Here is a 26,217-nt window from a genome sequence, read left to right on the forward strand (position 1 = left end):
TAAAAGCTCCCCAGATGGAGTCCAGCGTGCAGCCAGGGTTGAGAACCACTGCCTTAGGTAAGAAGTAAGACGTTCGCTCCCACTCTAGCCCCCACTTTCCCTCAGGGAACCGAGTGAGACAGTTCAGGACCTCAATTCGCACATTTTCATGAGGATCAGTGGACTCAGGGGAGAGTGGACGGCCAGGTAGTGTTCATCAGGCTGGAAGGACTAAGTAATGGGAGGGGGTGTCAAAGGAATAAGGGCCCTCCAGGTGCCTGCCAGACGTTTCCAGTCTGTGCTCAAGGAGAAAGATGGGGAAAAGACCTTTAGGACAGCTTGACCCAGTTTTCCTTGGAGACTTGAAGATCCAAGGCATGGGGGTTGCTGGCAGGCCACGGAGGGATGGAGAAGGTTGCAGGGCCACATGGCAGAGGGCTCAAGCTTCTCAGAGCTGCTGGCACTTTGTGAACTTGGCCATCTTCTGGCATTAGTTTCAGCAAGGTCATGGCACCCCCACCAGCTGTGGACAGCTCACAAGTGGGGAGACCAGGCCCTTAATCAAAGATGCCTCCAAATAGGACTTGGCAGATATTGCATTCAGCACAATAAAAGCTGAGGGGAAAATGACTGCTTTTTGCTTCAACACAAATTTTATTACACCAGGTTTCATTATAAAAATGTAATAGTTTTGGTTGTGTGTTTATTACATAAACAGTAGAGTTACTCTGATCTTCACCATCTTTCAAACCGGAATCTCAAAGGGAGTTTTATTTACTAGATTTAAAGCCATGGAACAATTGTTTCATACGATTGCCTTATAAGCACAGGAATAATTCAGGGAAAAATAAAACTCTCTGCTTTCTTTCCTCCTCAGCCCCTGCTGAATCTCCCCAACCCAGAGGCAGGCACAGCCATGTGCTGACCATGGTAGATCCTGTAGCTGATAAGCTATATCTGGGTAGACTTCAATGGGATAGTGCGGTCTTCAGGAGGAGAGGAGAGTGGGACTCAAGCTTCAGGCTCCTGTTGGGTGTCATGGTGGCTTGGGCAGGTGTGAGAACCACTTAAGCTGATCAGGCAAGCTCTTAGGGCCCAGACCCCTACGCCAACCCCTAGTCAGGGGCCAGAGGGCCCAACAGCTAATGCCATTATTTATGCCCCGATCTCTGGGCATTCATATTTACCAGAAGCGAAGCTTTCACATTAGTATGAATGTCAGCTCAGGTCCATTGGTTCGTTCCTGGGAACTCCACATTCAGAGGGAGTGAGGTGTAGACTGCCACCATCTTATGACAAAGTCTGTTTTGTCCATTTTATTGGTGTTTTCCATTTTTAATTCATTTATCTGGTTTTATATCCACTTACTTGAGATTTTAAACTTTTTTTTTCTATTTCTTAAGTTGAATCCTTAATTTAAGAAATAAATATGAGAATTGATAGCTATAAATTGACCTCAGAGTACAGCTTTGGTAATTTCCATTGGTTTTACTATGTGGGCTCATTGTTAAGGGTTTCATCTTCTAGATAGTTAGGTTTTATGAGAGGCAGCATGGTGTGGGGATGCTTTAGTATCTGCCAGATCTGGATTTGAATCCTTACTCTGCCATTTATCAGTTGTGTGACTTTGGTCAAGTTACAGTTGCAACTTCCTTATTTCTAAAATAGAGATGGTAAAAATCTGCCTTGTATATTCCTTAAATGAGGAAGAAATGAAAGAATGCAGGCAAAGGACTTAGCATAGCTCACCTAGTAACTGCTCCATCCATAGTAGCTATGGATAATAATCATATTTAAAATAATATGCCTTTGGCACAGGCAAAAGCTTCATGACTGGGAAGCTGCTCTCCATTTGCATGTCTTAGGCAGAGGGCCAGGACAGTGGGCATCTTTTCTGGATCAACCCACTTATCCTAATGTCCTCCAGAGGCACTAGCAGATGGGACATGAAAATACCAACAGTGTGCCTAGGGAAGGGCATGCAGCCAAGCGTTACACTGGATTGAGCATGCTGAGGCAAGCCAGGAAAAAACTCGGCATAACACAAAAATTCACCATTGAGAAATTCCTCCAAAATTTCTTAGTCTCTGTCTCTTGTGGAATGTTCCTCAGTAGAATATTTAAGCTGCTCTGTCCCAGACCTGGCTTCTTTCCCGGCTACCCAACTAGGTCACTTCCCACTCTGTAAGGGCCTTGACTGCTTGGCATGGCCAGGGCCTTGAAGGAGGCGAGCATCGGGGGAGGTAAACTTTTTGGGGAAGCATCTCTGTGCAGGGCACCAGGCTTGGCTGTGGGCCTCAGACATGACTAAGACACTGTTCTGCCCTTGAGGACTTCCAAGTCAGGAGGATACTGACCCATGAGCACCAGAAAGGCTGGTCACAGTACCTCAGGGCCCAGCCACAGGAAGAAGGGACCAACTCTCCCTCGTCGGGTGTGGCATGGCAGGCCAAGTGTAGCCGATGGAGCCAGGGGACCTTTGAACTGACTACGTTAGGGTAAATCGGTTAAGGTGTATCAAGTTTTGGGTGGATTTTTGTTTGTGGGGTTTTTTGTTTGCTTGTTTGCTTGTGTGTTTTGTCTTGTTTTTGAGAACACGATAGAATGAGCTCACTCTGATGATCTTCAAAACTAAAAAAGGAGTACCTAGTTTCTAAAACCAAGTGAAACATCTTTTATAGAGTCAGTATTTTGCAGAAAATCAAAGCTTATTTGCTTGGGATTGATTCTTGCCTTCTCTAAGTCGGGGGTGGGGTGGTGGAGAGGCAGAGGAGATGGTAAGATTAGGGAGGGCTAAGGCTGCAGAAAGCCAGAAGCAAGTGTAATCTGCTGTCCACACTCTACGTTGCACAACCTGTCTGTATGTAAACTTACGTGGAAGTTACTTGTCTGTGATTAAGGCAGAATCTTTGGGTCTTTTCTGAAACTGACCTGTGCTTCTGAATACTCTGCCGGGTAGCCTGGCTCTCTCCCTCCTGGGTGCCTCTTTTTGGGTCAGCAGGGATACTGAGAAAGTCTACTCTCCTGAGGGATGCTGGCCTTGCATGTGGCTATAACTCACTGACCCTGAGTGTGGTGACAACCACTGGCTCCCAAAATGGCAGAAAGGAGATGTGGAAGGGAATTCATCTCAGCCATATCCTCTCACATCTGAAACACAGGACTGGTTCTTCAGCATCCAGAGGCCAAATGTCAAACACCAATAAGGGGAAAGATGCACATGTTTCCTCAGCTTTGAGGAACTGAGGCCTCCCAGGAATGTTATCTTTGCTCACTTCTGGCCCCCACTCTACAACAGAGCGAGGAAGACGTTTTGATTTATTCGTAAAGATAGAGTAAATCACTCTTCTCTCACCACCTCGTCTTTGTGTTATGCTTGCCATGGATGGCATTTGGCCTTTAACAACTAGGATCCCTCTTCAATCTAAGTTTTTATCCCTGGAAACCTTCACCAGCAAGATAGAGCTGGATGATTAATTTTGAAATAAGGATGTGCTCGAGAACAGGCTAGGGGCACACATCAACAGCCACAGGGCCCTTGGCTTAAATGGTTAATAAATTACTCATCCCAACTAATGCAGGCCTATAGCTCCTGCTCCGAAAGCCAGAGGTGATGATGGGGGCCACGGGTTTCTGGTACTTTCCACAGCTACCTTGGAAAGCAAGCAAAATGGCCAGCTGGGAGAATTAAGATTAATTGTGTACTGAATGCTTTTCCTTGAAAAGAAGTTGACTTGTAGCTTTTCTTGATTAGCCTTTTTATTTTTCCCTTCTGCCTCTCTCCTCATGGCATTTACTTGCTTCTGCTGCTGCCACTGCTGCTGCTGCTGCTTTTTTTTTTTTTACACTAAAGACATCATGGGCAAGAAGAGGAGATTTTATTTTGAAGAACAATGATCACATTAACAAGGTGACAGCAGATAAGCTAAAAGTCACTCCATTTTCTGCTGGGGAAAAATGTGCTTTGCCGCCAAATCACATCCGCTTCTCTTTGTCTCCTTTTAGAGGAGGGTGGCCAGCCCAGCCACTGATGGACTCAAAAGAAATCACTGGCAGATAAGATACACCCTTGATTCATATAAGAAGGGAAGCTTTTGAGTTCAATGATAAAAAAAATGACTTCCTTTCCTGTTCCACGGCATTCTTGTGGCTGGAACTCTCTGTACAACGGTGACATTTCTCTACCCTTGGTCCAGAGTATCAAGCAGAAAATAACTATGAAATTTGAAACTTGGTAAAAGGCGAAAATCCAACTCATTGCAGTTTAATAGATATCTAGGCCTGGATCAGACTCTGTAGGTACAGGATCTCCCTACATCCGGCTCTATATTGGGGGCAAAACTGAGGACTCACCCTACCTTTAAGGTATTGTAGCCACATCCAAAGACCCAACCAGCACTCAGTGAAAGAGCAGTCAAACCAAACTGGTGTATGACTACGAGTCCAAGCATGTCTATTAAAAAACAAACAAACAAACCAACCAAGCTTCAGAATGACTGAAGAGAAAGTGAATGAGGGATGGAGGAGGTGAAGAGGGAAAGGGAAGGAGGCTCCCTGAAGGAGGTGAGATTTATGTTGATGGATTGGTAGGAATTTGTTGGCCAGGAGAAGCATTCCAGGGTCATAGCTCTCTAAGCTGAGGTTCCTTTGGCAAAATCTCATAGGCTTGTTGTGAAGACTGAATGATGTAATGAAAATAAAGCACAGAGCACAGTGCTTGGCACATGATAAGGACTGAATAACTGTTTTCTGTCGTCATCATCATCATCATCAGGAGATGGTGTTGTGAGTAAAACTTGCAGGGTCCTTCCTAGGGAAGGGAGGCTATTAGAGGTCCTTTTCCCTCTAATTTTACCCCTTTTTCTGAGACTTGACTCTCATCTTTAATATCTTGGCAGACTTTGGTCAATATTAGTTCACCTCCGGCAAAATGAAAGCAGATTCAGCCAAGTATCAACAGATGTTTTTAACGCTACTCCATTTCTCAATATAACACCTTATACACTGGTTTATAATTTCAGTAGTGGGTGGATATTTGCACGGAGGTATAAATATAAAACCAATGGCTTATGCTAGCATTTCTCTTGGGTCTTTGTTTTCAACAACTCATTTCAGCAACTTCAAAAAATATTCACTCGATATTTTTTTCTTCTAATCTGTTTATCCTCCTGTGGTTTCATTTGGGTCACAAAGGAAAGGTATTTCTGGAAAGAAGCAATGAAACTTATTTCTTCTAAAGTTTAGCAGTTACAATAGAAGGCTAAGTACTTTGCATCATAAATGATTAATATACTGTTTTTGAGAGGGGTCTGTCCATTGACATTGGGGGCTGAGGAGATTTGGGGCCCAGAGGTTGGGGAAAACCAGGATGTTAATATTAAAAGTCATTTAATGGCCCCTTACTGTGTGCTCAGCAGGGCCATGCAAATTGCTCTGTCACAGTCGCTCCTCATCACAACCCTCTGAGGCAGGCACAATTATGCTCGTTCCCTAGATGAGGAAAATGAGGCTTAGGGTATTTACATAACTTGCCCAAGATTACAGCTCAGACGATACAGAGCCAGGACTTGGACGCAAGTCTGTCTGGTTCCAAAGCCCAGGCTTTTTACCACCAGGTTATACTGCCTGTAACGATTTGAAAATAATGACTCCGAACTAAATGTGGGAGTGATATTTTTAGGTTATCATACAGGTTAAGAGTTAAAAGATGTGCTATGGCTTACGCTACAGTCTCTGCTTAGGTCATCCAAAGTGAAGGAAACTTAGTTTTTATTTGAAGGAGCAAAAACCGATCAGCAGAGATGGCCCCGACCAAAATATGAGACTGTGAGCTGAGGTGTCAGACAAGGGACAGAACCAGTAGTGTCCCGTGTCTTCAGAAAACAAGAGTGGAGTAGGTAAGGCCTTTGACTTTCTCTTTCAGTTCCTAAGCTAGTTAACTTGACTGCCTGTAACTGATATATTTATTACCCAGCATTGTTTATCAGTGACATATTGTCCAAATATTCATTTCCTAGGAGAGGGTTGTAAATGTCTTCTGGAATCATAAAAGGTGATGGATTAACAAGTGCTAGAGGTGGTGGCAGGTCAAGGAGTTACAATGCAGGATTTCCCACGCCGCTGCTTGCAAGTGTCGGCAGTTCACATGTTGTTTCTCAGTGGTGAGAAAGGGGATCGTCTGTCCTCTGATGTCCTAACTTCAGCGTCCTGGTGAAGGTGTTTGCAGGGATTATACTTTATCTCATTCAAAGTTTTTGAGCAAAGTACCAAGTAGCAGGTATGATTACAGCTCTTCCTGGAGTTGCAAAAATCTGATTTTAAATGTCTCCCTTCTACACTTGGCCATCTTCATACCATCATCTGCTTTCCCAGAGTTCCCAAGGCCACTTGCTCTAGATAGCTACCCAGCTGCTCTGTGCTGACAGCACTCCTTGTTGGTTAGAACAGAGAACTCCTGGACTCATCATCCTTTCTAGTACTTTGAGATGAAAATGCATGTGTCTCTGAAGTTCCCTACGCCAGCCGGGAAAACTCTTGTTTTCTGAAAACACGGGACACTACTGGTTCTGTCCCTTGTCTGACACCTCAGCTCACAGTCTCATATTTTGGTCGGGGCCATCTCTGCTGATCGGTTTTTGCTCCTTCAAATAAAAACTAAGTTTCCTTCACTTTGGATGACCTAAGCAGAGACTGTAGCGTAAGCCATAGCACATGCAAAATTGTTTGCATTTTCTCATCACATCACGCTGTCTCACACACCCCCAGGCCGGTATACACTGTTCCCTCCCTAGAATGTTTTTGTGACCAGTTTCATACTAGTCCGTTTGGAAGCCTCGGCTTAAGCATCACCTTCCTTGGGAAGCCCTTCCTGAAATTGCCCAGGGGGATTTTGACATCTCCCCTTCCATAGCCCGTATGCTATACATGCCTATATTTTAGTGGTGCTTCCAAGGGCAGGCAGAGGATGAACTAGTACCCCTAAGGTGGAGATGGAGACGGGTAGACTCAGGTATGGCCCAAAGCAGCCTTCCAGAGATCTTTAAGATTTCTTATTGTATGCATCTATAAAATCTGCACTATTCTCTACATTGTTTAATATAAAACAATCTCCCCCCCCAAACAATTATTGAGTAGAACTAGTGGTCCAGGAAGATTCCCCACATTTATCCTGTGGCTTCCTGAACCCTCAGGCACAACACACTGTATCTCGGGAGTATGTGTAAGTCCCTCTGAAAACCGTGTATAGCACAGTGTCTTTCTAGTCGGCTGTTCTATGAGCTTCTTCAGAGCAGGGACTAGGTCTTTCATCTCTGCTATAATATTTATAAGATTTTAGATACTCAAAAAATTTTTCTTGAATGAGTGAATCTTTCTAGTGATCTTGGGCATAATAAAGAACCAGTGTTATTAATCCTCAAAGAGATAAGACACTCCAGTTGTAGACCCCAAGGTCTCCATCAGCCCCGCTATTCTGTCTAGTTATTCTTGCATTTCATTGGGCACTGGCATTTAAGATTAATTTTTAAAACCATCTTCTGGAGTTATGTTAACATTTATTCACTACCATGATACCGGTATTGTTTTCCACTCTTGTTCATGGCAAATGCATATTTCCCCAGCAATACTGTGGAAGAAAGAAGGCTTGATGGGCAAACTTGGAACTCTAAATGCTATTTGTCACTTCTTTTCCATGGGAAAATTTGTCTTGAATTAAAAAGAAAAACATAGAGATGAACTCTGGAACACTCTGAGGCTGGAGACTGACTGTATTCAAGCTTCTGTTTATAGGGCTTACTGCCCACAGCCTGAGGGAAGGGGAAGGAGGCCTAAAGCCAGAGTCACAAAGTGACATCCAGAATCACTGGAGTGGTCGGGGATGACCTCAGATTGGTCCTTCCTTCGGGTCTCTCGGGTTCTACCAGCATCATCATTGGGCTACCTTGGGTGTGTAATGTACATCCCAGGAAGCCAGAAACATTCATTCTTACACATTCTACTGACATTTGCATCTGTATGATCCTAAAACTCTTGTTTCTCTCAGGTTCAGACAAATGAACACCTGAAGCATCTGTTATCTCTCCTTTAAAAAAAAACTCAATTAAAAAAATCTTAAGTTTCTTAATAAATATTTGAGTAAAGGAGCTCCTCTGTGCAAAGCAACTTTCAACACATGATCCATTTATTATGAAATTATTCTTCAGAAACTTCCCACTGGTACCCTTCCTTCTTTAGAAATCAGTTACTCTTCGTAGAAATGCAACACCCTGCAAGAACAGGCCAAACTATGCCTCAACTGTCCTCTGTGTCACACTCCAGCTGGCTTCTCTAGTGTAGCTTCTGGTACATCATAGGGAGCGCACCCGGTCATTTCTCTTTCTGTTGTTCAACTTGACCCCATCCTTAAATGAAGAAACCTTCCCTCCCAGTTGGGCACGTAATAACTATTTTTCCGTTTCCTCTGATCTGGATGTTTCAGTTCTGATTCCACCTGGAAGGCAACTCATGGAGGTCCCAGCCCAGAGCCTGAATCCATGTTCTTAAACTGGGCAAAGCTGTTGGGAAGCGGGGTCAGAGCCTGAACTGGGAGAAGCTGCAAACACTGGTATAGAGAGGGTTTTTTTTTTTTTAATTCATAAAGTTTCTCAGTAAAACATCGCCTTTTCTGGAACATAATTAGTACGTGTTGAACCACAAATGTAGAAAAATCATTGAGGGTACAGACCAACATATGTTCACAGAGCTACAAAGAAGGTTTCTTTCTTTCTCCTTTTCCTTTACATGCTCCTTATAAAACCTTGCCAGAGTCAACTAACAGGGACCCCCTTTCATCACATACACTTTTTCCCAAGAAGTAAAATAAACTAAATTAATTCATTCACTCAGCACTGTAAATACCAAATGAAAAAACCATAGGTGTATAGATGTAAATACTGCCTCTGTAATTATTTTTTGTGTTTGTATAACTAGAGGACACCGAGAGAAAGAAAAGAGAAATTATTCAAAGTTCAAAGGTTCCCAGGTTTACTAAGAAAATTAGAAAAGAAAAAAGCCCAAGCATCCACATGCGAAGATAGCTGAATAATCAACTCATATGTTACTTTCCAGCACTTTCTTCAAAAGAAATGGCTTTTGATGAAACTGCTAGGATCTCCAAATGCTGAACATTTTTCCTATTAAATAAAGTTAGTAATTAACGTAGCAATTAAGAGTGCAGGAATTGATTTCACTATGTTGAAATTGCAATGTACAGCCAAGGTTGAGAACTACTGTTTGAGGTATTGAGTTGTAACCGTTATTTCTTCCTTTCTTAGATTGTCGAGTGTGGCCCTAATTTAGCTTGTAATTATTCTTTTCTTCCTTTTGAGGGTCTCCATCTGTAAGTTTCCCAGGTGTGTGGGAAGGAGAAGGGTATGCATCTCTTTCCCCCTGCCCACCTGTGTCTTTGGATACCCTATCTTCTTAAGAAGACAGCCATGACCGTAGTTGTTGAATATTACAAAACTGACACCACACCCTAATATACTGTAGTTCTTCTTGTTCCAGGGCGTTACTCCTCTTTTTCCCTGAGGGGGTTCTGGGGTTGAACACATCCTCTCTCCTTCACTTTCTTCTATCCACTGATCGACTCTTGAGGGCGGCTCTGGGCCACTCCCCTTGGCGAGTCTTTTCCCCAAACCACGTGACCCAACATCAGCCTGACAAGCCCAGGACTGAGGAGGGAAGGTGGGTTTCTGGGACTGAAGGCTATTCATAGGAAGTGTCTCTGAATTGGCACTTTCACGGGGTGAGAGTGCCGTGATAAATAAATGAGATGAAGTGAAGACTTTGAGCTATGGCAATATTTGGACCCATCAAAAAGAAATTAGTTTTTTTAAAGAAGGTTTTAGTTTATTGATGTCTGCACTTAAATTAACAATTCTCAACCCTTAGTATCTGTTTTGACAAGTGGTTAAAAATTTAATGAACTTCCTCAGTTGGTCTTTTCTGTGTAACAAAACACCCCAGTATTTAGTGGCTTAAAACTTAATGGGTGGTCCTTCTGGTTGAGCCCTGCAGGGCTTGCTTATGTGTCCGTAGTCACTCAGTTGGCACTAGATGCCCTAGGGTGGCCTCATTCACATGTCTGGTGGTTAGCAGGCTATGGGTCAGAATGAGGGGGAAAGTGGGCCCCATGTGTCTCATCAGCCAACAGAATAGCCTAGCCCAGCCTTCTTCACAGAGTGGCAGTAAGCCTGGGTAGGCACCAAGATCAGCAGAAGTAGAAGTTGGAACGCATACTTGAGGCCTAGGCTCAGAACAGGTTCAATGTCACTTCCACTACATTCTGTTGGCCAAATTAAGTCACAAGGCCTGCTCAGATTCAGGGTGGAGAAATAGATTCCACCTTTTGATGGGAAGAGCTGAAAAGTACTGAAGCTCTTTTTTGAAATCTATACAATAACCAAGCACCCTTATTTGCAATTTTTAAAATATATAAATTAAAATGGATTTGGATTCCATATATATGTGTCAGCATAAGGTATTTGTTTTTCTCTTTCTGACTTACTTCACTCTGTATGACAGACTCTAGGTCCATCCACCTCACTACAAATAACTCAATTTCGTTTCTTTTTATGGCTGAGTAATATTCCATTGTATATATGTGCCCCATCTTCTTTATCCATTCATCTGTCGATGGACACTTAGGTTGCTTCCATGTCCTGCCTATTGTAAACAGTGCTGCAGTGAACACTGTAGTACATGACTCTGTTTGAATTATGGTTTTCTCAGGGTATATGCCCAGAACCTAGGGGCAGGACAGGAATAAAGGATGCAGACATAGAGAATGGACCTGAGGACACGGGGTGGGGGAAGGGTAAGCTGGGAAGAAGTGAGAGAGGAGCACTGACATATATACACTACCAAATGTAAAATAGATAGCCAGTGGGAAGCAGCCGCATAGCACAAGGAGATCAGCTCGGTGCTTTGTGACCACCCAGATGGGTGGGATAGGGAGGGTGGGAAGGAGACACAAGAGGGAGGGGATATGGGGATGTATGTATACATACAGCTGATTCACTTTGCTGTACAGCAGAAACTAACACAACATTGTAAAGCCAGTTACACTTCAATAAGGATGTTAAAAAAAATGGATTTAGAGTTCTTCCACTAATAAGGTAACTCTCACCTGCATTCAAATAGACTTTGTAAGTGGGACAGAAGGGGTAGGAATTGCCCGTGGCCATGACAATGAATGATCCGTGTAAATACTATCTACCACGTGGGTCATAGTGTTAAAAGATTGTGAACAGCTATCCAAAAGGCAGTGTGGTGAGGTGGAAAGAGCATGAGCCTTGGAATCAGACAGATCCAAGTTCAAACTCCATCTCCCCAACTTTTAGCCGGATGGCCTTGGACAAGTTACTTAACCTCTCTAAGCATCAGTTTCCTCAACCATAAAACAGGAATAGTAATACCTAAGGCATAGGGCTGTTGTGAGGATTAAATGAGATTATGGTATAACACCCAGTACATAGTAAAGAGCCATTTCATGCTAGTTTCCTTCCCCATCCCCTTAATTTTTTGAAATTCATGTGCAGTGGACGTAGTAACTTCTACTTAGAATCAAAGCTGCCCAGTTGCTTTCTCTGCCAGCTACCAGTTTTTCTTTTTCCACATACTGTATATTTTAGAGAGATGACCGTGATATAGTATTTTTCAACCTGGGATCTTGGCAGTATTTGTAGACATAAGCTTACAGGTAACAATTCCAAGACGATTCTTGGTTTCGGTGCTACAAATTATTTCGCATTTTTGCATTGTGCATAGGTTGGTTTTCTTTATGGTCTGGATATGCTGAGGAATTCTGGAAACTCACCATCAGAAAAGAAGGCTTTGAAATGATGATGGGAATGATGTTCTCTCAGAAAGGATGCATCTACATTGGATAAAGTTTGCAAACATCTAGGAGCTCTAAATAGTGAGGTTGGTCTTTGGGGGCTTAAAGCAGGCCAGATTGGGCAAAACCTGTGCTTCTCTGATGCATTCCATGGGGCTCCATTTTGGCTAAATCATCATAATTCCCATCAAGACAGCACAGAATGATAATGGTTTTATTTATTATTTTATATGCATTGCCAGTATATGCAAAGCTTTATAGCTTGCCATAAATCGAGAGGGATTATCACAGCTGTTACTTATTTTAACAGGTCACAATACAGTAGTTGATGCCAGATGGTTTTGAGAATTTTGAGAGAGAAATCTTATACAGGCAGCCATATAGATACTAGCTTGGGTAGTTGGGCCCTGAAATTAATTTACATTTGTTATGACATAAAGTATATATGAATAAACACATAGTTCCTTATGAACGAGTGAGCCACTTTATAGCAGTGATTTCTTGTGGAAGTCGCAGGGTCTCCTGTGAGCAGTGGATGGGGGCAGCGGTAGCGACGTGCTGCTGCTAATAGGAGAGATGAGGAGTAACGCTCCGCCACAGCCATAGCTGTGCAGGGACATCCAACTTGCTCCAGGGAAATAAACTTTGGCGGCCAAACTGGGTTTCTGTCATTGGAGCCAAAGAGAGTAAAGCGGGGAAGCCACCTTAGGGAAACATATGGAGAGGGTGTGTACCGTGGAGAGTGGAGCTGGAATTGGGATCCCCAAGGTCACCAAAAAGGTCAGCCTGGGGCAAAAAAGTTACCCAGGCTGGGCAGATCCCAGAACATATTACTGCCCTTGCAGATGCTGAAATTTACGTGTAGGGTGGCCAGTTCTGGATGATCAGCAGAAATGGCAAGAAGAAATAAGAACTGATGATGAGGAATCATTTCAGAAGGTGGTGCTGGTTCCAGGTTTCATAGAACAATAGGCTTCCAGCGCGAGACCTAGCGAAAACCTCCCAGATCATCTCCACCCTCCTTGTTCTATAGATGAAGCAGCAGACCAAAAGGATCACTTACATACGGTCATCTTGGTTCTTTCAATAAAATAGTGAAATCAGACTGTCAGGGTATGTGGAGTCTGTAGGCCTCTCCCCAAATCTCTCCCCTCGATCTGCCCCACCAGTGTGTCTCCTGCTGCCCACCTCATGCTGGGAAGGGACAGCATCCCCACCTATCAGAATAATCCAAAGACCAGGTCTAAAGCACAGCTGGGTTTCCTGGTAAATTGTCCCAAGATATAAAGATAATTATACCACCTCTGGAACAGGAATAAAATTTTTTAGCCTTTTCCAGTCGATTCTTCCAGCTCCTATAAGATAGGTGTCAACAAAATAATTAAGCAGGAAAGGCGAGTTTAAAACAGATTTGGGGCATATGATGGGTATCCTCTATGTGTAGAAAATCAGGAAGTGACAGTATTTTGAAAGTTGAATAGCCCATGAATGTCAAGGGACAGAATTAGAACCTTCATTGTAGATTCCCCCCAAGATGACTAGTAGGAGAATTAAAGCTTTGAAAATTTGTAGGCTAGACAATGCCAAAATGCCCCACTCTTTTCAGAGATGCATTAACTTCAGCTCTCTGGAACACAGCACTAAGCCTGAAAGTAAGTGGAAGGAGCTTCCCAAGGCTGCAAATAGTTGTCAGCAAGCCCACGCACTTTCTCACTTAGGTTCTTGCTCAGACCACTAGTAACTCTTCTGCAATGGGCAGATGTTACCCAGCCATGGTGTCTGTTTTCCTCAGCCCACCGTAGATTCAAACTATGGGGAAGGACCTAGAAGAAGGGTGAGAGAGGAATGATAGTGGGGACTAAACATCAGGGAAAGAGCTTGGAAGTCCAAAAAGGAGTCTTTGAAATGTGTTGCCATAGAGACCAATAATAAGCCTTCTTAATAAAGACCCTAAGTAATCAGCAAAGCATTAAATTGTGTTTTGTATCATCTGATTAAAGAGATAGGAAAGTGAATTGCTCAAGGTAGGCTAATTCTGGTAATCAACCCCCAACATTTCAGTGGCTTCTTTCTCACACTGCAGTCTAATGCAGGTCGGCATGCAGTCATTTGGTACCCAGGCGCCTTCCATCTTGGGGTTTCTCCACCCTGTAGAGCCTCTGTGTTCCTCCTGCGGGGGAGAGAAGGGAGTGTGTGTAGGGACGGGCAGGAGCTTTTCTGGGCCAGACCTGGAGGCACACAGCCCTTTCCCACATCCCACTGGCTAGCACACAGTTGCATGGCTGCACTTGACTGCGAGGGAGGCTGGCTGGAGGAGAAAGACAGAGACAGTTTGCTGAACAACTAACTAGCCAGTCTCTTCCGGGGAAAGTATAAAATATGCTCTGACACAACAAGGAGCTTCAGTAAACTGCTCTTGGTAGGATAAACTTGAATTGTATGGAAAATCACCTATGGAGACTTATACACTTCCTGGTAATACCAGTTAAAGGGAATAGTCCTGTCCTGAGTCACACTGAAGGATCAGAGGCTGGCAAACTAGGGCCCTCAGGCCAACTCCCACCCCCCCGTCTGTTCTGTGCATAAAATTTTATTGGAACACAATCACATCCATTCATTTATGCCTTTTGAGCTATAACAGCAGAATGGAGTCATGGCAGCAGAGACCGCATGGCTTTCAGAGCCTGAAATATTTATTATCTGGCCCTTTACAGAAGGAGTTTGCTGATCCCTGCTCTAGATCATCACTGTCCTAAAGGGAGGACACATTTGCAGTTCTTTTCCTCCTGAGACCTGGTACCCTTGGCTTACAGAAAAAACAAGCAGGACACCCACATGGGCTGGGATGTAAACTCCGCCCTTAGAATGCCAGCTCCAGCAGGGCCCAGAGTCTGCTCTGTCCCCGCCAGAACCCAGCACAGTAGCTGGCATCTAAGCGATGTTCAATAAGTACTTCCTTTTGGACCCTCAAGCCATAGGAAGCCTCAGGGACCCTAACCACCTTATAAAGGGGGTAGGGAACTCAGAAAAACTACAATATGAGCATGTGCAGGAAGGGCTCAAGGAAGGAACTACCTTCACTGGGCTTTTATTATGTGCCAGGCACCATCATGGTGCTTTGTCTCTATTATTTTATTTCCTCTTCCTAACAACCCTATAAATTAGGCATTCCTGTTTGCATTTTACAAGTGAGGAAACCAAGGTTCAGGGAAGTCAAATGATTTTCCAAAGGCCATACTGCTAAGAGTGGAGGAGCTAGGATTCAAACACAGGTCTTTCCGGGACCAAAGTCCAGGGTTGTTTTGGGGTTTTTTTTCTCTTTTTTTTTTTTTCTCTATACCACAGGACTTGCTAAAACCTTATCCAGATGTAAGTAATCTAGTTATATCATTATTTTCATCACCACTGTTAACAACAACGTCATTATTGTAAAGATCAGTGCGAAGGGGAAGACATGGATGGCCATTTTCATCACTTAATAGAGTTCTGCAGGCCTCACTGCCAAGGCTCTCCCTTGATAGAGCAGCCCTGAAAACCCGGAGCAACACGGTTCATCTCCTTGGGATGTGTGATTAGTAATTTGGCCGCCAGCTCCCCATGATCTTGCCAGGGATCGCTGTAGAGGGTGGCCATTTTGCTTGTCCGAACATAAACTCTCATTTCAGGGCCTGAGCGGTTTGAGTCCACACGTGGCGGGGCTCCCCATGCTCTAGTGGAGTCTGTCCCGGAGCTCTCTACGCACCTTAACAGGCTCCCGGGTGCTGCTGGTCCTTTGATGAGCAAGTCTAAGGGAAAGACTTCCCTGTTCTTTTCAGCAGCTCTGACTGGCCTCCCCGCCCACCCCACACCCCCCGTGGCCACTTCACTAGGCCTCCTGGAGACTAAGGAGCGGTGGGTACTGCCCCCACTGACACCTCAGTGACGTCTGGCATTCTTGATCATGCCGCCTTCATGAAACCCTTTGGTCCCTCGGTTTCTAAGAGGGGGCGCTCCCACCCTCCTGGTCTGCTGTGTCTCTGACTCCTGTCTGTCTCTGGTGGGCTCTTTTCCTTTGCCTACCCACCCCTTAAACTTTGGGGTTCATGACTCTTCTCAGCCTCACTGGGGGACTGACAGTGCCACCTCCTCCCACTTCATCCCTCCTGACCTAGGCACGCTCTATCTTCCAGGGGGGACTCCAGCCACATTCTCCAGTCTCTGCTGGAGGCTGGCAGCCCTCCAAGGAGGTTGGTGTGAGTGGGGTCAGAGGAGAGCAGCCAACCCAGACTAACTTGGGTTGCACGTGGTACTTATGTGACCACAGTCATAATTCATAGTAATGCCAATTAGGAAATACTCTCTACCAGTGCTTGCGCAAACCCTGTGATTTCTTGTGACCTTGGCAAGTCGAGTGTTTCACCACAATTTGTGAATTATGGAAGAGTCAGGGGCCTCGTGGACGCAGCACTGCTCTGGCATGCAAATCTGCCCAGGGCATAAATCTCCCTATTTGAAAATAGGTAGCCTGGTCAAAAAATAGTCAAGTTTTCCCTAAATGGGTTTCCAAGGCATCAAGACAAATTACCAAAAACTGCCTCCCACAAGGCACATTTTGGATAATTTCATTCACTGGTTTTTCCCTCGTTATATATTAGGATATATCCCATAAGTATTGTGTTTTACGTGGCCCTAAATGGCTTTCTGTCTTCTGCATGTGGTTGTTATATATAGAACCTGCCAGCCTAAGGCATGGGCACACACTGCCGTGGCTTTTAACCCTGGTTCATCCTGAGTTGGTTTAATTACCCTTCCCTGGAGATTAGCACGTCGCTGGGAAGGCACTGTCTTTGCAGTGTTTTTAAGCCTGGGCAGGGTGACTTGTGTCTAGGCTGCGAGGTTTCGGAGATGACTAGGGGGAGGGGACGCAATGTTACAATATTCGGGCCGCTCTAATCCTGTTACGCGCGTGGGCACATGCTCCACGCCGGCCTCTGTCCTCCCTCTTGCCCCGGCTGGAGGAGTTGGCACGATCGGCGTCTCTGATTCCTCTGCTGTTGGCCAGAGACCAGGGAGCCGGGAGGTGAGAAGGGAGCCACGGGGGTGCGGTGCTGAGCAGCCGCGGTCGGTCCAGCCTGATGGTGATGTGCCGAGCCCGCCGCCACTCTGGGCATGGGTAACGCGCAGCACAAGCGGTCGCGCTACCGGAGAAGGAAACGCACAGGTACCAGAAATCCGGATCCGGGATCCTCCGCAGCCCCCCGCTTGTCTCAGTGCACAGGGCCCGCGTTGTGGCCGGCTCCCGCGCGCCACCGAGTTTGGGGCTGGGGTCTGAGTCCTGCAGCTCACTGCGGCTGGCAGCAGGGGACGGATTATTTTTAGCAGGTTCCCTTTAGCCCAGTGGAGCCAGGAGATGCTCACAGAGCTGGGCGGCTGTCTGCAGAGCGTTGGTGCAGCCGTGCCTGCTGCCCGGGAGGTTTGGCTGCCGCAGTCCCCTCCATTCACTGGGCTGTAAATCGAAGCTGTCTACACAGGCAAGGCGCTCGATCCCAGCGTGGCCCGGGGGCTACGTCCCGCCCAGGTCTTCCGGCACCTGATTTCCCAGTGGTCAATTAGGTGTCTCTGCCTGCAGCATTGAAGCAGTGGAGGGGCCAATGCCCCGGCTTTGATGGAGTGCGCCGTGCGCAGAGACCTCCCCAGTCGACTTCCTCATCAGAAGGCAGCATCCATTCATAATTCTCTCTCAGCCTGTGGACCGAGTTTGGCTGGAGCTGGGCATGGACTCCTGCGATCTCCCTTTTTGCATCTGAAGCAGAAACTAAGATAAAAAGGAAAACGAAGGGGGAATGCGGTCCTAACGCAACGAGGCGCTGAAAAGCCCCCGAGAGGCCTCTCCTTTGCGGGGAGAGGGAGAAGAGGCAGATCGCGAGCCCAGCGCCCCAGCCAGCTGCTGCTTCGCTGCGGAGCCGGCACGCATGCCTACCTCACCTGACGGCCGCATTCCCGGGGAGCCGGCGCGGGGCCCGGCGGCGCGCCCAGGGCGCACGGGCGGTAGGATTTCTGCAGCGGGGGAACGATGCGCCGGCGGGCTTCCCAGGGCCGAGCCCGAGCCTGAGCGGGCACCCGGGGAGGCTAGCCTCGGCGCGGCGCCCCACCGCAACCCCCCGGGATGCTCTGCGACTCACAGCCCAGGCCACGCGGGTGTGTTTAAGACGGGACCAGCGTGGTGGGCAGGGGGTAGGGGTAGGTGACATCATTTTTAACTAAATTTTCACACCTCTGGGTGGTGGGTGAACTTAGGGAACGGAGGAAGCAAAAGACACAGCCCCGCCGCGCGCTAGCCTCAGAGGAAATAACCCCAGCCGAGGTCTGAGAGCCGGGTTCCCTTGGCAGAGCAGAGGGAGGATGAGCGGGCGGTCAAGGTGGACCGCACATAGCTCCAGGGGAGGAGGGGAGCCTCTCTGGCTTTCAGGGGTCTTTTTTTTTTTTTTTTTAAAGCATATTGCAGCTGCAGTTTTGAAGTTTGCCGCCTCCTCCCCACCCCCCAGCCCGGCTTTTGGGGAGGGGCAGCACTCCTCCACACGGCTGCCTGGGCCTTTACTAGCTGGGTGGAGGGGGCTGCAGGGGTTGCCTGGTCTGGTGGCGACAGGGACTCGAAAGCACTGTTAAGTGGGAGGGCACCCTAAGGCTCGGCCTTCCAAGAGCTCTGAGGGCTAGGGAGAAGTTGGGGATACCTCTTGGTGCCCCATCCTGTTTTCCTGCCCTGCCAGTTGGTGTTGGATGACATTCTGCCTGTGCAGGGGTTTCACTGTCATGGAGCTGGCTGTGATGCTGTAAGGCAAATGGACTAGTAAGGATGAGCTGGAAAAGAGAGGCGAGAGAGCTGGAGCTTTTCCTTTTGTGGCAGTGTTAACCCCATCAAGCCTGCTCCCTTGGCACACCTGTCCACCTGGGTCACCGTCTGTGGGCTTGAGTAGGTCTGCTGGCTGACTAGCCCTGCCGGCCGGTGGGCCAAAGCTGGACCTGCCCAGGGCCTGCCAGGCCCGGAATGGGTGGACAGTAAAAGAGCAAAGCCGCACCTGGTGCCCCCTCAGGGGAAGATTAAGCAGGCCCGCCATGATGGTGCGCAGTGTTTTAGCCATAGTGTGCTCTGCTCTTGAGTTTGGGAGCTCTTGCTTTATGAGGTTTTTATTTTATAGTTTCGTGCCTCCTGGTCACCAGTTTGTTTTTCACAGCTGCTTGTGAGCAAGACAAAGATAACAGCATCTAAAAATACCCTGTGGCTGGAGATGCAGCTTAGCTTGACCCCACTATTACAAGGATGGGGTCTCCCTTCCCAGCTGCGTGAGGGTGAGCCACACTGGGCCCCCAGACAGCCTGTGACCAGGTCCACACATCCTTCAGAGCAGTTCAGCCACCAGTCTCAGGACAGGGTGGGGACGCTAGGAAGCTGGTCTGTGTGAGAGAGCAGCAGCCCATCATCCATCCCTATGTGAGGTCCTAAGCAACTGGGCTGCAAGATTGGGGGATGGGAGTCCAGACAGAGACCCTTCCCCAGCCCCCAGCCATGGGTATCTGCAGCTTTACATTCCCTCTGAGTTCTGCCTAGCCATATGTGGGGCTTCCTCCTCTGTGCCTAGGGGCCAGCAGGCCACTCCCCCCAAAGGAGTTTGGCCTAGAATACAGAGGGACCAAAGGGTCCAGGTGGTGCTTAAATCATGCCAGCTTCCTGGGTGCAGATAGTAGCTGAGGTGCCGCTCTTTCTTTTCCAGATGGAAATCCCTGGACAATTGAGTGAGGAATCTCTTCTTGGTAATTGAGAGGTACCCAGTCTGTCTGAAGGGGACCGCCCCCAGCTGATGGGGAAGGTACCACATGGAAGGGAGACAGGAAGGGACTGAGGACTTCTGTGATCCTAGCGGATGGTGGGAAGCTCAGATCTCCTCCTGTGGGTTCTGGATCCCTTGAGCCTGCCAGGGCTTTCCCGTTATTTATTTTCAAAAGCCTTAATTTCCCCCATGTTCGCCTTTTCTTTGGCAGCAAAGATGGCAAAGTCCAGCTTGAAGAAAAAAGGACCCATCTGTTCTTGATCTGGTTGAATGATGAGAATTTTTTTTTTTTTTTGCAAAAATGCACTGGTAACGGCTGAAAAAATGTAAATGCCTAACTTTTTAACCGTGAAAGAAATAAACTAAAGAGTATGGGAATTTAGGAGGGAAGGTGTAAATTATCACCATCAGTTCCCTATTCAAGATGGAACCTACTGGGTGATTCTCTCCTCCTTTTCAAAGTGAATTTTGATCTTAAAATTTTACCTTTATTTTCTGTAGGTAGGTCAGAAATATAATCATCGGGACAATATTAAGATAGAGTTTGCTTTGGGAGAGGGAAGAGACCGGGAAAACAGAGCACCTCTGATAAATCGTCTAATCATTCCTGATTAGTCTTCTATTAGAGGCTTGAGAATATTTGCTGGTTTATCTTTAAAATGTCCCTCATCTCTGTGTTCCCTACACAAGATGCAAGATTACTGCTGATTCAGTGTAGCCAAAAGGCCCAGTGGAACAGTAGCTAACTCTTTGGCACCCTGAGAAGAGCCCATGGGAGGGCCATGAGTTGGGATTCAGATTTCCTAAAGACTTCATTGTCTTGGCTCTTCCTGTACAAATAAGATGTCAGTGATCTCTTGCACTTAAACAGAAAAAGGCTGCTTCCTCTTGAAGTTCAGAACCTGAATCAGCAATTAACTAGAGACTCAACACTGAGTGTATGGATTAGGGAATACTGTAACAAGTAAGTCCCAGATCTCAGGATGTTAACACAATGCAGTTTTTTTTTTAATCATATAAAGCCTAATCAACTTTTGGCTTGTGATGACAAGGAACCTGGTCTCATGCCCTCTTGCAGCTCTGCTATCCCCTAGGGCCTTGGAGTCCCTCCTGGGTTCCTTTGCATCTAGCCAGCAGAAGGGGAAAGAGAGCACAGCATGGAGGACTGGAAGTAGCACACCTCATCACCACCCACATTCCACTGGCCAGAACTCAATCACATGGCCACATCAAACTGCAAGGGAAGCTGGGAAATGTAGTCTGTGCCGCAGCAATAAGCTCTCTGGCATGGAAGATGCCCCTTTTTTTTGCTCTACTTTGGGATTGGATTTGGCTCTGGGCAAGTCACGTGGCCAAATACATATCTCCATCTTTAAAACGGTGGTAATTCCACTTGCCCTTTCCTGTCTCAGGATTTGGAAAGGTATTGAGACATAAAAGGTTCCTAGAGGGACCATCTGGTCTAGCCTCTTTAGGCAAGGTCATTGTATTACCCCCCATGTTATAGATCACTTGCCCAACGTGACACAGCTAGTTTATGGCAGGGCTGCAATTAGAATGTAGGTCTCCATCTCTTGGCTCAGTGCTCCTTCTGCCATGCTCTGTTCACTCTGCCCTCTTATGAAAACAGTTATATAGGATATAGTTTCAGAAAGCTGATATAGTCCCTAGATAGCCTTCATCTTGTATAGTCACTAAAAACGGGTATTTGTATTACTTAAGGTCCATGTGAGTTTTTTGTTGTTGTTGTTGTTGTTTGTTTTTTACTGTAGAACCACTTAGAGTTAGGCTCAGAAGAGCCAGGCACTGGTCTATGCCCTGTACATATATTATTAACTCATTTAATCCTCACAATAACCTTGCGAGTGAGGGACTATTATTATCCCAACTTTACAGATAAGGGTGCTGAGGCACAGAGAAGTTAAGTAACTTGCCCAGGGTTTTACAGCTAACAAGTGACAGATTTGGGATTTGATCCCAGGTGATCTGGCTCCAGAATCCAGCCCTGGATCATCTTGCTACACTCCATCTCTGACCTGGTGGGCTCCGTGTCCAGCCCTCTCTAGCGTGTCCAATCAACACAGACCCTGAATCTCAGGATTTAATATTCTGAGTTTCTTCTCTTAGTGAATGACCTTGGAGGTCCATGACAGGGAGCCATTTGTAAATTTACTGAGGCATGAATTTGAGCCCCCAGCATATGAAAATGATACACAGGATTAAGCTACATAGCTAGTGAGAGAGCCCAATCCCTGACCTCCGGCTCCGACAGCCTAGTGAGGATTTTTTTTTTTCCTTAAAAATTTTTTGGTCTATTCATCACTGGGTAGGCGGTAACTATTATGAAGTAATAAAAATGTTTGTTTCCTTGTGAAAAGCTGCCATCAAATGAGGAAGGACTTTTCAGTCCAACCTTAAAAGGCAGTTGACTTGATAGGGGTGGGGCGAGGCCAGCATAGCCATTTGACTCTTGAGGTAATTGCTAGTTGGGGTTGTTTTGTCTATCTATTGTGTAAGAATCCACCCCAAAACTTAATGGCTTAAGAAACAACAGCCAATCGGTTGGTCCAAGATTCTGCAGTGTTGGACACGCTCACTGGGCAGTTCTTCTGATAGTCTTAGCCGGTGGCCAGTCAGTTGGTATGTCGTCACCTGGGGGCTAGGCTCCGCTGGGATGCTGGGTTGGCTGTGCTTCTGTCTCTTTCTGTGTAGTAGTCTCAGGGCCTGTCCAAGTGGCCTTGCCAGCAGGGTAGCTGGACTTCTTACCTAGTGGCTTAGGGTCCCCAAGAGCGCAAAGGCAGAAGCTTCCAGGCCGTCTCAAGGCTGGGCCTGTGACTTGTTTTACCAACAGGATGACACAAGTCACAGGACCAGCCCAGACTCCAGGGCGTGAATACCAGGAGGGGTGGAAACAGACTACCTACCACAGTGGTGAACTCTGAAGCTTCTGTATTTACAGATTTGAGCATTCCCAAAGGTCTCAGGAGAAGTTGATTGTACATTAAAATGTAGGTTAAATACATCTATTACTTTTACTCCAATGGAGAAAGACAGTTATATATGCCTGCTTCTTTCTCCATCCCCAAACTAATGAACCACTTATGACCATGAAAGCAGTGAGGCTGCAGATGTGACTGCCCAAAAGGAAAGGGAACTGAAGCGTGTGACTTCTGTTCTCTTGCCCCTCGCAGACTGTGTCTCAGAGGTATTGATTTTTTTAAAAAGTATCAGTACCCACCCTCAAGTCAGGAGCATGCCAATTGGATCAGGGGACAAGACTATTTCTGATCTCCACCTCCTCTTTCCCAGCAAGTCACACATTCTGAGGTGACTTAGCATGCATTAACAGGATGGAGAGCTGCTCTCCTGTACAAATGGGCTAGTGGGTTCAATCTGTCAGGGTTCCATTTCGGATCATCTTCCCCAGGCCCTTGAGTCACTACAGCCAATGGGGGTGCAGTGGCTACTTTGATGCACCACCTATATCCCCCTTCCTCATCAGGACTCAAGCACTTGTTCCCCAAGCACTCATTCGTCAGAGCTGGGCACTGGTGGCTGACGCCTCACAGCCAAGTCCCTCTTTGGGAATTGTCCTTGAAGAGAGCCACCTTGCCCAAGGTCACAGCCCTTCCCAGGTCAGCGCACATCCAATGACTGGTCACGCTGCCTCAATTCAGGACAATTCCGCAGAGCTATCCCAGCTCCAGAGCTCCCCCATGGGGCTGGCTGATCCTTTGTTGTGACTGTATCACAGCCCAACTTCTCTCTCTGCCCCAGTCCTGCTTAATTCCCTCCATAGGTCTTGACCTGAAGAGCATTTGCTACTAAGCTTCCCACACACCAATGTCTATCTCAAAGTCTGCTTCCAGGAAACCTGACCCAAGATAGGAGGCTTGGAGACCAGGTTACTTCCTGCTACGGACTGGGCCACTGTGAGCACACACAGAAGCAGGACACACAGCATGGGCCTTCCCCAAACTCTTCCAGTTGGGAGGAGATGACAAGTACTTAAGCAACAATATGAGAAAATGAGCAAACATAATGTAATGTATGTCTGGTGCCTCAATGATTTCTTCCCCTCCTTGCTCTACCCCTCACAACTTCCCCCAAAGTTATGTTTTTTAGGGGATGGGTGATTCATGACATTGATTATATGGTTAACAATTGTGCCTAAGCGCTCTCCCACCTGATTATTTCTTCCTTTGGGCATGGCACTGGCAATCAAAATTTATCTTTCAAATTAAGGCTATAATTATATTTTGATAAAGATCTAGCAATTCAATGAGAATGAAATTCTGAGGGTTGCCAGGATACGGATGACTCTGGGTTATGGAGAAGGGTTTGCATGCAGAATACTAATAGGTGGTTCAGCACTCTTATCTAGACCTTTCCAATAGCGTCTGATAATGTAGGCCCGTCAAGTACTGTTTCTCTGCTATTATTCTAGGAGGATAAAAGCGATGAAAGATATAAGCAGGGCTTTATGAATGAAAAGGTGATTCATCAGATGTCTTTTGGTCTGTCGCACTAGAGTTAAGAAACAGAGTAATAATTATGTGGTGTTACCTCAAAAGGAGGTAGGAGACAAAAGCTTTCTCTTATTTGCTTGCCTCTTTTATTGTAAATAGAAGCAAGATGTCTTAGACGTTGGGTTATTGTTATGCGTCGGGAGATAGGGACCTGCGTTTGCAATGGTGTTGACTCCCGGAAAAATGGAAACAGTGGAATTATGTATGGTGTCATATTCTAGTTTTCCTTTACCTTTTGTTTCTCTTTTACACTGTCTGATTATTACTCACTCATTGATTCGACAAATATGGAGTCCCAAGTATCGTGCGGGTCCTGCCGAGGGATCTAAGAAAGTTTAAGATGGATAACTGCATATGAAAATAATAACAGTACATTACAGTAGCACCCAACATGGTTTTTTGGGGTGGCGGAAGGGGTAATTTTAAAATTGAGATATAGTTTAACATACAATTAAGTTGTGTACACATTTTAAGTGCTGAGTTCAGTGAGCTCTGACATAAACGTTTGTGCAACCACCTCCCAAAATAATATATAGTACATTTCCATCACCCCCCAAATTTTAGTACCCCTTTCCAATCTTCCACCCACTTTGTCAACCATTATTATGATTTCTGTCACATAGATTAGATTTGCCCGTTCAAGCACTACATATAAATTGAATCATACAGTATGATTTTAAAAAAATATCTGGCCTCTTTCATTCAGCATAATACTTTTTGAAATTTACTCATATTGTTTTATGTATCAGTAGTTCATTCCTTTTTACTGCTGAGCAATAATCCATTGTAAGAATACACCACAGTTTACCTATTTAGTTGAGCTGTATCCAGTTTGGGGCCATCATGAATAAAGCTGCTAAGAATACTTTTGTACAAGTCTTTTTGTAGATTTACATTTTCATTTCTCTTGGGTAAATACCTAGGAGAGAAAATGCTTAGTCATAGGTTAAGTGTATGTTTAGTTTTACAAGAAACTGGCAGAGATTCCTCCAAAATGGTTGTACCATTTTACACTCCCACCAGCAGTGTATCAGAGCTCTACAGAGTTGCTCTGTATCCCCGCTAACACTTGGTACGTCAGTAGTCATTACAGTGGATATGAAATGGTATCTCATTGTGGTTTTAATTTGAATTTCTCTGCTGACAAATAATGTTGAATATCTTTTCATGAGCTTACTAGACATTCATATATCTGTCTTCTCTTCTGAAATGTCATTATGCCTTTTCCTCATTTTTAATTGGGCTCTTTGTTTTTTTATTATTGATTTGTAGTAGCTCTTTATATACTCTGAATGACAGTTCTTTGTCAAATATATGGATTGCAAATATTTATTCCCAGCCTCTGCCTTGCCAGTTTATTTCTAAATGGTATTCTTTTGCTGAGCAGACATTTTTAAAATTTTGACAAAGTCCAGTTCATCAGTATTCTCTTGTGTGGCTAGTCCCTTTGAACCCTGTCAGAGAAATCTGCTTCCCTTAAGTTCATGAAGATTTTGTCATGCATTCTGTTCCAGAGATTTTATAGTTCTAGCTTTTGTGTTTAGGTCTGTGATCTTTATGTAATTACTTCTTGTGTATGGAGTGAAGTAGGGGTCAAAATTAATTTTTTTCCCATGTGTATATTCAGTTGTTCCAGAACCATTTGTAAAACAAACAAACAAAAAAAGAAAAACCTTTCTTTTCCCCCATTGAATTGATTTAACGCCTTTTTCAAAAAATCAATCAACTGTATGTGTGTGGGTCTATTTCCGGACCCTTTGTTCTGCCCCATTGATCTATGTGTCTGCTCTCTTGCCAAAACCACCCTGTCTTGACCTCTGTAGATTTATACTAAGTCTTGAAATCGGGTAGCATAAATCCTCCCAATTTGTTCTTCTCTTTCAAGATTATTTTAGCTATTCTAGAACCTATGCATTTTCACATGCATCTCAGAATCAGCCTGTCAATTTCTTTAAAAAATGCTGGGATTTTGATTGGCCATTGATTTGAATCGATAGATGAATCTGGGGAGAATAGACATCTTTAA

At 45.5% G+C, this 26,217-nt stretch overlaps 1 protein-coding gene and 1 long non-coding RNA gene across 2 annotated transcripts in view; one reads left to right on the forward strand and one right to left on the reverse strand.

The window, feature by feature from the left end:
• Positions 1 to 26,217, forward strand: part of NHS (NHS actin remodeling regulator) — a 344,790-nt gene that overhangs the window by 239,580 nt on the left and 78,993 nt on the right. The window lies entirely within an intron of this gene.
• On the reverse strand, positions 12,058 to 25,108 carry LOC118888422. The gene is made up of 3 exons (XR_005018290.1): positions 25,000 to 25,108; positions 24,462 to 24,516; positions 12,058 to 14,027 (listed from the first exon to the last, which is right to left on the reverse strand). It is a non-coding gene; the product is annotated as an uncharacterized LOC118888422 (long non-coding RNA).

This window comes from Balaenoptera musculus, chromosome X (genome assembly GCF_009873245.2).
Source record: "Balaenoptera musculus isolate JJ_BM4_2016_0621 chromosome X, mBalMus1.pri.v3, whole genome shotgun sequence".
NCBI lineage: Eukaryota > Metazoa > Chordata > Mammalia > Artiodactyla > Balaenopteridae > Balaenoptera > Balaenoptera musculus.